The following is an 11,401-nucleotide window of genomic DNA, read 5'->3' on the forward strand; positions in this document are numbered from 1 at the left end:
CCAAGGCAAAGTGGTCAAAAGTCTGGCTGTACTTCACAGCAAAAGATGCAAACTCAGCAACCTGCAACAAGTGCTTTAAGGTGATACTGTGCAAAGGAGGTAACACCTCGAAACTGATGAAACACCTGGCGATGCATAACATTTTTTTAAAAGCAGAGAAATGCACCGTATTTGATAGCTTGCTGCAAGACCGAGCACCGAGCACATCTACTCCCGGTGTGGTGCCTGTTATCGGACCCGGAGTTAGCAACATCCCCCAAGTGCTGCTCAAAGCAAAGTACCAGTATGCTAAGCTTATCTCTTTAACATTGCTAATTATTGATTAAAGGCAAACACATTAAAATGCACTCACACATTCACAAAGACTAGGATTGCGGCACAACCTAAATTATTGTCACGGTGTGACGATGGAGTTGCAATCTTGTTGCCTTTGAAATTGTTGCTTCAAAGACAGGGCAAGGTCTGCAACCACTCGCTGTCACTGCCCGTTAGATGTGGGAAGTAACTAAGTACAAATTAGTGATGGGTCGTTCGCGAACGAAATGGCTCTTAGAGCCGGCTCTTTGACGTGAACGACGCGAGCCGGCTCCTTATCGCGAGCTGTCACGTGGTTTTTTTTTTTTTTCTTTCTCTCAGCCTCTCTCTCGCACTTTTTTTCCGCTTCACTCTGCACGCGAGCCTTGTGCTTTACGCTGGGCAGAGGGGGGAGGGGCGGTAGTTACACTCAGTAGCACAGGAACAGAGCCAGAGAGAGAGAAAGAGAGGCAGGGACAACAACATTAGAAAGGTATAGTAATCATCCACAACTATTTTCGGTTGCAGATGATAAAGGATTGAGAAAGTTTATTCATGCAGGTCCATATGACAGAGAATATGCATGTTCTTTTAGTTTTCATATTATAATTTATATTTAATTGTGTTGTGGTTTGCAGTGTTTTGTGTTCTTTTCACTTTAAATTTGTGAAAGGAAAAAGCTGAAAATTTAAATAGTTAAAACTTGAAATGTGAATAGTTGATTTTTGTATTATATGATTTATTTATTACATTTTATGTGGAGTGAATAAATAAAAGTATATTTACGGTGGCCCCTAGAGACAAAGCACATACAAACTTCAAATCACGTACGAACTCTGAAGCATGTACAAACTCCAAAACACGTAAAAACACGTACAAACTCCAAAACACGTAAAAACTCCAAAACACGTAAAAACACGTACAAACTCCGAAGCACATAAAAACTCAGAAGCATATAAAAACTCAGAAGCACATAAAAACTCAAAACACGTACAAAAGACAACAGAAGTGCTCCAGGATGCTGGGCGCAGTGTTGAGCCTTTGTTATCTTGTGGCTACACAAGCCAGCAAGTACCAACGACCGGATTTGGTGTGTGGTAATAACAGGTAAATGAACTTTTTTTTAAATTATTTGAATATATATATGAGTGCCTGTGTATAAATACACAAACAATACACACATGCTTTCAATTGTGTAATTTAAGTGATCTAGTAGCTCTGCTTTGGAAGTTCAGTTCATGCTAGAAATGTGTTTTGGAGTTTGTACGTGTTTTGTCTCTAGGGGCCACCGCATATATTTATATATAAACATATATAAATAAAACCACTTTTTACGTTAGTAATTCCTTTTGTGCATAATTTTATATTATTGTTAATAATAAATTAATTAAAGCAACAAAACAACCTGAAGAGCCGGTTCGGAGCCGAAAGAGCCGGCTCTTTTTAGTGAGCCGAACCGAAAGAGCCGGATCTCTAAAAAGAGCCGGAAATCCCATCACTAGTACAAATGCTTTGTTACTGTATTTAAGCAGGGTTTTCAGGTATCTGTACTTGAGTATTCATTTCTGTACTTTTTACTGCTCACATTTTCAAAACAGGCACGTCACTTTTGATTTGAGACAGTTGATGGAAGCTTTTATTTCCCAGCACTGCGCGCCTTTGAACATCAAACCGATTTGAGCCTAAACAATAATGCATTAAAGGCAATCCTAATGGTGTATCAATCACCAGGGGTTATTGCAAATCAAGAGATGAAAGAGGTAAAAATCATATAATTTATGCATCATTTATAGCGCCATAGTCAGGGGGGTTTTTTGCACTCATTTTTTTGAATGAGTGCAGATGTTCATAAGTTGTGGTTGCGGTACTTCAGCATCAAGATTGCCCTATAGAAGAAGAGCGAGCATAAAGGGAGCACTGAAAATACTGTGCAGTTTAGTGCAGGATAAACAGGTTAGCTTCCAGTAATGTGATGGATTTAAAGTGTGTTGGACTTGTGCACAGTGGTTGTGGTTTTCATGGTCAGAGTTAGGTTACATTAAGAGTAGCAGAGATTAATATGAATTTTAGCTGATGATACTTGGATTCAGTCACTTAATTCCAACTTCATACAAACGTTATAGTGTCTAGTGTAAAGACAGTTAACTGATCACTACACACTAAGAAAATCTACTGTAGCTTACAATAGAAATTATTGAGAGCCATGGCTGAGCCACTACAGATGATTTTAAGGTCCCCCCACCTGTTGATTCCCACTTTAACCCCTGACTGTACTCTTTTTCCTGTTTAGGTGTGGAGGTAGAGCTGGGCGATATAAGATTTTTTCATATCCACGATATGTTTTTTTCATTTCAGGCGATAACGATATATATCACGATATAAGCCAAACAACTATATTTGTAGGATTTAAACGTGCCGTTGCTCACAAGTAAAATGTGAAATAATCAGCAGCTTATTTTTATTTAAATATTTATTTCCCATAATAAGTTCAACAGGGTAGATGTACTTAAGGAACATGAGACTTTTTCAGATAAATAAAGGCAAATATTGCAAACTACACAAAAGGCAGCCGCTAAAGCGTTTAAGATTCAAAATAGAACAAACGAAACAGACTACTAAATTGTCAATTCCACTTAGAAACAAAATATTAATTCTAAAAATAAATCTTAGTTTGTTTTAAATAGAAGAACAAACAAAATTGACTAACTTTTGTCAATATCAAATAAACTGAGAACTAAAAGGAAATTCTCAATCTCTCCTTGTTGTATAGCTTAGCTTTTCAAACAGTTTTAACAGTTACTTTAGTCTGACAAAAGCCGAATGACGAATTAGCGCTTCCAGTCAGAGACTGAGGCTACGTACACGGGTATTTTTGAAAACGGAGATTTTCCGTTTTAAAAAATAATCCCGTCCACACATAAAGGCAGAAATGAAGGAAAACGCTGCTATGAACATGCCAAAGCAGCAGGTGGCGCTAGATTCCTAACCGTGCAGAAATGTTGGCCAATCAGAAGTTTAGAAGCCTCGGTGGGAAAAAGTAAACAAAGCTGGGGCATAGAAGCAGAACCGAGTCATATGTGTGGAGGGACAGTAACTGTGTGTATATGTAAGCATTTAAGCACCGCAGAGAGTAGAATTAACAGTAACAGTATTGTAGAAATTCATTTCACCGTGAGAGCATGAGGGTGGGAATGGATGTTTGTATATGTGTGTGCCTGTATGTCTGTGTCTATATGTCAGGTTGGGTGTCAGGCGCCACCTCTCTGGGGACATCTCAGGCCCTCCAAGGTTTGGAGGCCTATCTCCCCCTACCACCACTTCCCCTGCCAGTGGCGGACTCCCTCAGACATTGGTGTGTTGGTGGTTCTTTGTGTCCGGGGATGGGCGTCCAGGTACACACCGGCTCACTCCTTGGCGGCCGCTTATCGGGGCCTGGAGCCTGGGGCTCGCTCGGGCCACTTCGGAGGTGGGGTGCCCCCGGCCTCTCGGCCTGGGGCTCGGTCACTCAGTCACTGCAACTCCCCCTGGCTTCTGCTCCGCGGCTGCTGAGTGAGCCCTCATCTGGGACTCTCCTCAGCTCTTTCTGGGACAGTGGCGCGGCTGCCCCTCTGTTGGTCTTCCTTGGTCTCTTGTGTTCTAGGGGCCTCTGGATGTCTGGAGTTTTGATCTCCTCCATACCTGCTTCATGCCCTGGAGGACGGGGCTGTGGCCCCCCCACACCCTCTAGCAGATCATTACATGAAGGAACCTTTAAAAAAAAAAAAACAAGCGCGTCCATGCTCACAGGTGTACACACGGGTGATCACACACACAAACTACACCCTTTTTGGCTCCTACCTCAAAGCACACTGTGTTCTGTTGATCTTATGTGCTGCACAATAATGTTTAATATTTAGTATTTACTGTCATATTCCCATATATCATTGTGATGTTGTTTATTCTATTACTCTTGTTCTCTTCTGCTTGTTTTCTTTTTTCTTTCTCAGCAGGTGATCCAGGTGATTGATATATGCATTTTTTTCTTTTTTTTTCTTCTGCCCGTTCTGTTGGTTTTTGTCTTTTGCCCTTCTCCCCCGTCCCTCTTCTCAGCTGTTTCTCTTTCCCTCTTTCTTTCTCCCCTTCTTTCCCCCAGTCAAGTCTGTCCCGTATTCAGTAAGTGAAAATAAAAAAAAATTTAAAAAAATGTGAATGTAAACACAAAAAACATTTTATTTTTTGTGCTGGAATGTGCAGAAAATAGGTTTAAATGTTAAACTAATTTATTCAAGTCAGAGAATGTTGCATATAATTAAATTTTTTGCTTGATGCATAAAGTTAAAAGATTAAAACTGATAAAACAAGTTAAAAAAAGAGACTTTTCCATTTGATTACATTTTGTATGATGGATTATGTAGAAAAAGTAGAATTGGGCTGAAAGATCTATTGCTTTATCACCTCTTCAGGTTGTAAATCGTGTTTTTAAAAAGTAACTAAGTAACTAAGTAATTAATTACTTTTGAAAATAAGTAATCAGTAAAGTAACGGGATTACTTTTTTGGGGAAGTAATCAGTAATTAGTTACTGATTACTTTTTTCAAGTAACTTGACCAACACTGGTTAGGAACAAATGCAATCACATGGCAGGATGCTGTAGTTACATTGTAAGGTTTTAAAAACAGCTTTTATATGAATTGTGGTAATAAAAAACAAGGGAGGCCGAAGGTGATCACTGCCTTTTTTTAGGGGCTTGTTCAGATTAAATAGAACAAGATACAAAGCATTAGAACATGTTAAAAACACAACAGCTCTGAGTATTTTGGACCTGGAAGCAGGGTTCATACATCATCACTTAAGGACCGGATGTGCTTCTCGCTCGTATTCCAAGGTAGCCTGGAAATTGGCCAAGGAATTACTTTTTCTTTCTATTTGTGCTGTTTTGTTTGTCCTGTTTTGGGTTGTTTTTTTGTTTTTTTTGTTTGTTTTTTGTTAGGGAGTCTCAAATAAAATAGAAAACCGAAAAAAAAGAAATTCATTTCACCGAAACAATAACGTGGCGCACAGTGCGACGTCAAAAAATGCGCACACCTTTGACGCTGCGTTTTCTCCGTTTTTCTAGTCCACACGTAAATGCAAAAATTGAGTTTTCCAAAATATCCACCCTGGCCGGAGTTTTTAAAAATCTTCGTTTTCAGTGACCAAAAACGCCGTTTACGTGTGGACGAAAGGCGCAAACGCATAGAAAATTCTGCGTTTTCAAAAATACCTGGGTACGTGTGGACGTAGCGCACCAGTTTATTGTATTTCCAGACTTGCTTTCGGCACAATTTACAGTGAACGCTACTCTGTTTTTTGTCAGACTTGAAATAGCCGAAATACCTTCACACTACGGAACTTCTATGGCTCTTCCGTTCGACAATCTCTCCGGCATTGGAACCATCATCTGTTTTCTCTTCGGTAACCTTCGGTCACGCTCGGTTGATTTTTCTAGTCGGCACACTCATTTCCTCCATTACCCGGGCGGTACGGTGGCTGGCTGCTTCCCAAACAAATACACATGTGCGGCTTGGCACTAGTGCTGTACGTAACAAGTCACGTGACGTGACGCTGCGGCTGTGATTGGTTCGGCTCTGCGCTACTTAATTTGGATTGGCTGTTCTTTTTTTTTTCTTTTTCTTTTTTTTAAGAGGACAAGAGCGGCGAGGTCTATCGCAATAGTTTAATTTTTCTATCGAGAAAAAGTTATATCGCAATACATATCGTTATCGTTCTATCGCCCAGCTCTATGTGGAGGCAAAGTCACTATCTACAATGTAGGCAACAGAAAATAGAGCTATTTTTAAAATGTCTCCTTCTTTTTCACTGCTCATGTTCTATATAGCTGATTCAAGCAGAGTGTATTTGAAATAATACATGGGAATGCAAATGTTAATATATTTTACAGTATTAATGTAGCACACGGTTCTGTTTGCTTTGTACAGAAGTAGCTGGTAGAAACTGAAAATGGGCTACTTCTTACTTTCTTACTTTGAGTACATTTCAGAGGCTGTACTTTTTGTCTTTTACTTGAGTAAAGGAATTGACTCAGTACTTCAACTTTTACCAGAGTATAATATAAGTATGTTCTCTTCCACTAAAGTATAGAATGTCTGTACTTTTACCTTTTCTGTTTGTCATCTTCAAAGTGACTTTAGTGGTCAAAATGGAGACAAAGCTGCAGTAAGATAGAGTTAGTCTGCTGTCAGTTTGCATTTGAATGGGGTCAAGTTGTCTCATTTTTGTCTATTTGTGATAATATGTTGATGAACTTTCATAATTCAGTTAAAATAACAGCAGACATTTGCATTCAAAAGAAAATCACATTAAGTACTTACATTTAAGCTCCTTTTCGATTCGTACATACTTGGATCAACACGTTTTTCTGTATTTTCCATTAGGTACCATGTGCTTTTTTTAGTACCTGCTTACCCGGGGTTCCAAGTGATCTGAACAGGTACTAAAATGTGAGTTGTCAGACTGCATGCCAACGATTGGCTGGTCAGTAGCATCACTCGATGAGTCATGAGAGTGCTTCATTCATGAAAATTAAAACTGCCATATTTGAAACAGTGCAACGAGGGAAATGGCTACAAAAAACTACGCCTTGGTCTCAGAGTCTGATGAAAAGCCACAGACCGAGCAGCAGGTATATTCTTGCCTCGATGTCCACTTTTTAAAGCGTTTGTTTTGCATATTAATTACATCGCAGGACACTCGGACGTGTTACTATAATGACAACCACACAGGTCAGGTAGTACCGGATTGTAATGGACAACCAGTCGATCCGAGTCGAGCTGTGGTGATCCGTGGCGAGTTGATTACGAGTAGGTAGTAATGAAAAAGGGGCTTTAGAGTCTAGCCATAGCCTCACAGATTTGAAACTGAAATTCATTCTTAAATCGTGATGCAGTTGCTGCAGGATGGTGATTTAACTGCTAAATGATATTGGTGCTTGGCAACCTTGGTTTTATTTAGGAATATAATAAACCTTTACCAATCAGTCTGTGAGTGATTCGCGTCAGAGTTGGGCTTCAGTTGTTTTTAGAGACATGTTGCCTCACACTAGGTGGCCTGTGTAGTCACTTTAAGATCAATTGCAGACCTCTTGCCCATCTCATGAAAAACTGCCTGTCTAGGATGATCTGTTTAACCTAATTATGGGCAAAATATTCCTCCAGCTGCTGATTGTTGTTAGTACCACTTATTTTTCCAGCCTTTTCTTACTCCAACTTTGAGACATGTTATTTTCTGTCTTTTATATCTTTTTATATTTTATTTCTGTCTTGCATATCATTGCATTCTGTTTCTATTTGTATCTTCATTACAACCTCCCAACTTTTGGGAAAAATGTACATTCTCAACTGCTGGGAGATCAGTTGGTCCCCACAACTAGCATGTGAAAAAATTTAGTGCAATCACTCGCTCAACCTGCTCCTCTAGTAGCAGGTTGAGCTTTGGATCCCATTTTACTTTAGTGTGCCATAAGTACTAGGTACTAGGCAAAGTGCTGCTGCCTAGGAATGACTACATGAAAGCCTACACTTTATATGCTTCAACATGCTAAAAAAATACTTTTTCACTATCCACAAGACCATGTAAAATAATAATAAAAGCCAAAAACTCGCCTTACTTTATCATAACCACTAACACACACACACTTCTGAATGGGTTAACCAGCCAGAAGTGGAAGACACTCGCTGTCATAAATGACAATGGGGACTTGATAATTACAGCTTACTGCAGAATGTGCTGCACACAGTTCTAACCCTGACATGCTGAATTCAACATCAAACATCTGCATATTTAACTTTAACCCACAGGCTTATGTTTGCTTCAGACACCCCTATTTGAACGATAACATGTCCATGTCTATCTACATCAATATTTTTTTAATAAGGGTAAAAATCTTGCCTGCAAAATGTACTTTTAATTATTTCATGTAACGATGCAGAATGGTTTTTACTAAACATAATATGGTTATTAAAGTGCTCTTGAAATAAACAGCAGGAGTGTTCTGTGTTTATCTTGTTGATGCATTATTGATCATCCCGCCTATTATTCCTGGCCAAAACAAGAGTTAAGGTGAATCTCGCAAGTCTCCCAGGTGCTAAAATTGATACTAATGGAACTGCATCTTATGTATAATGAGACAGTGCTATGGGCCCTTCAAAAGCAAGGTTGGCTATATTAAAAATTTATCAGTGAAAAGTACCTCTCCTACATTTAAGTATGGTGTGTTGCTGAACTGGTAAAACATGCATTATTCAAGAAACAACTCAGATCATGTTTAGGCAATCTGATGAAAGTGCAAAGCCCACATCGGGCTGATTTAGTGGTAGCATTGCTAAATACAGAGTGACATAACACGGCAATATGAGGAGCAAAATGCAATAAAATCACAAATTAATAATGAATGCAGACTTTTGTTTCTGGTGGTGAAATGGGACTTGACTTTGTAATTTTCCTCCCTAATTATGGCAGAATTGTGTACTTCTAAAAGCCAGTGCAAATTTTAAAAGCCATGGGAATTGTTGATACAGGTTTTAATGGCAGAATTTGCAATATCTTTGCATATGCTTTTGGGCACAATTTAAATGGAAGCCTTTCAAGGCACTTAATTTGTGGTGTGGGCAGTCCAGAAGATTCAGTAAAAAGGAGCAGACCTTTTACTGTTATGGAATTTTGTGCTAATAAAATGGCTTCATTTTTCAGACATGAAATGAAAAGAAAAATAAACCTAACCTTTATAGTAAACAATGACTGGCTACATTGAGACCTTGCAGAGACACTGACATATCCAGACATGAAAGTAGCGAGTCCGGGATGACTTCACAAACTTTAGTGAGCTCCAGCAGTGGCAAGCTCCCTGGGGCACGAAACAGATCGTGCCTCACACAAGCTGGATTGCGTGAGGCCAGAGAGATGCTTGGCCTTGGTACACAGAAGCTGAGGCCTCGAGGGCTAAAACACCAAGCAATAGACAATGATGTCCTCTATCCGTCTCTCTTCTCAAAGCCGATTAGAGTACTGGAGGGCCTAGGAGAAGTGACTATATCATCCCTGTCCGTCTGGAGACAGCTTTTTCTCAGCCAAACCTCCAGACATGGACTGAGAAACCTCTGCGGGATTCACTTAAAATCACACAAAGAGTAGTTCAGTTTAAGACACTTTGCATCAATGCTGATGGTGGTTAACCTTGAGGGAAAGTCTTTATTGCCTCAATCAATTAGTCAATATATTGACAAAAACAAAAATACATTATTGCATTTAAGTGTCTCTGAAACATACATATATATATATATGTGTGTGTGTGTGTGTGTGTGTGTGTATATATATATATATGTGTGTGTGTGTATATGTGTATATATGTATATATATATATATGTATGTGTTTGTTACTTAAAGCCTGTCCAAAGGAATGACAGATGCTCGCAATCAGGGTGGTTTGTTGTAGTAATTGCCAACTTTTAGATTTGAGTGGGTAGAATAAATTTTTCATTGACGTCTCTGCTTCCTTGTCATGTGTGGACGCAGCCAGTCTTCTCAAATAGAACCAAATAATAGAAAGCCTATAATTCCTGTCAATCTCTCTGCAGTGTTGGGATGGAGGGAGTCACATGTGTCCAACAGGACTCTTTAGTGCTTCATCCAGTAAATGCCATAAATACTACAGTGAAAATTATACCCCAGTCACAAATAACTGTTGACATTATATTGTACACAATGCTGCAGACGGGGGGTGGGGGGTGGGGGTTAAGGAAAATTATGAAATAGCACTTACAGAACATGGTAACATGTACATGCCTTAGTCTTAATTTAATTATGTCCGTTTTTGCCTCAAATTAACTTAACAATTGACCTTGTCCAAAGAAAGTTCTGGCACAAGTTTGGTTTTCCACAGCACACATACAGTATTAGTTCAGTTAGCAGTAGTCAGTTCATTCATAATATTCAGTTCAAAATTCTATTGGAATTCTATTTAGTTGTGATTGTTATGTTTAGTATATATATATAGTAATAGTTATAAATATTTTGTTAGCAATTCCTGAGTTTGGCAGTTTATCTAAAAGACTTAATAGACTGTACTGTACAGCGAGTCTCGCATTTGGCTTTATCAAAATTATATAGTTTCTTTTATTTGGTTTTATTGCTATTATTACTTTTTACATTAATTACTTTAAGTTTTAAAATGACTTTAATGCAAGTTTACACTTTTGGCCCATTAAGTGTGTGCAGGTCTATATAAATGTGCAAATTCTTCTCCATCACTTCCCTTAGCCACTTGCCTGCAACTAACTCTGCTCTCTCCTCATGGTTCTTTCGTTAGATAGAAACAGTAGACAGGCCCACAGTGCAAACTGTTCTTAACTGTACTATACTGTTCTCACAGCACAGGGGAATGTAAAGGATGTTAAAAAAAACCCAAAAGAAAACACCAAGTGCATCAAAAGAGCCACTGTACTACAGAGGAACAACTATGTGCTTTCTCATCGCAAAGCATCTAAAACTGTTACCGGTTGTTGAGAAGCTCAAACTTTGACGTAATATGTTGTCTCTCTTCCACTCCAAAGATGCCTGCTGTGTCATGCATTTGTCTGTTTCATCGGGCGAAATGGAGAAAATACTGAGTCACACTGAACTAAAATGAATTTGTGTACATAGATAACAGGAGACTTACTTTGATTACACACCTTGAGGCGACTGGTGTTTTGATTTGGTGCTAGACAAATGAAATTGAACTGATATCAGGCAACTAATGGTTTGCCAAAGTTACATAAACCTTGTTTTTGATTGAATGCAAAACATTAGCCGAGCTAGTTGACAGGATTTGTTCCTAAGTTCCAATGAAGCTTATCCATGGTGTTTTCAGCTCTTTTTTCTTCATGCTTTCTAGTGTATAGAGAAAACACATATAGAGAAATACCAGTTTCAAAAACGTGGTTTTCATTAGAGGGTACCTTAAATAGCATTTTCTTTAAGATAAAGCCCAGGAGGTTACACATTAGTCAGTCCTAATATTGTACAGGTCAGTATGTTTGCATAATAAAGGAAACAAACAACTGCAAATTGCTTCATAGCATTTGTAAGGTTT

The sequence above is a fragment of the Aulonocara sp. 'chitande type north' Nkhata Bay genome, linkage group LG1, assembly GCF_057382095.1.
Source record: "Aulonocara sp. 'chitande type north' Nkhata Bay isolate Kocher_YH1m ecotype deep benthic linkage group LG1, A_spYH_male_GT1.1, whole genome shotgun sequence".
Lineage (NCBI taxonomy): Eukaryota > Metazoa > Chordata > Actinopteri > Cichliformes > Cichlidae > Aulonocara > Aulonocara sp. 'chitande type north' Nkhata Bay.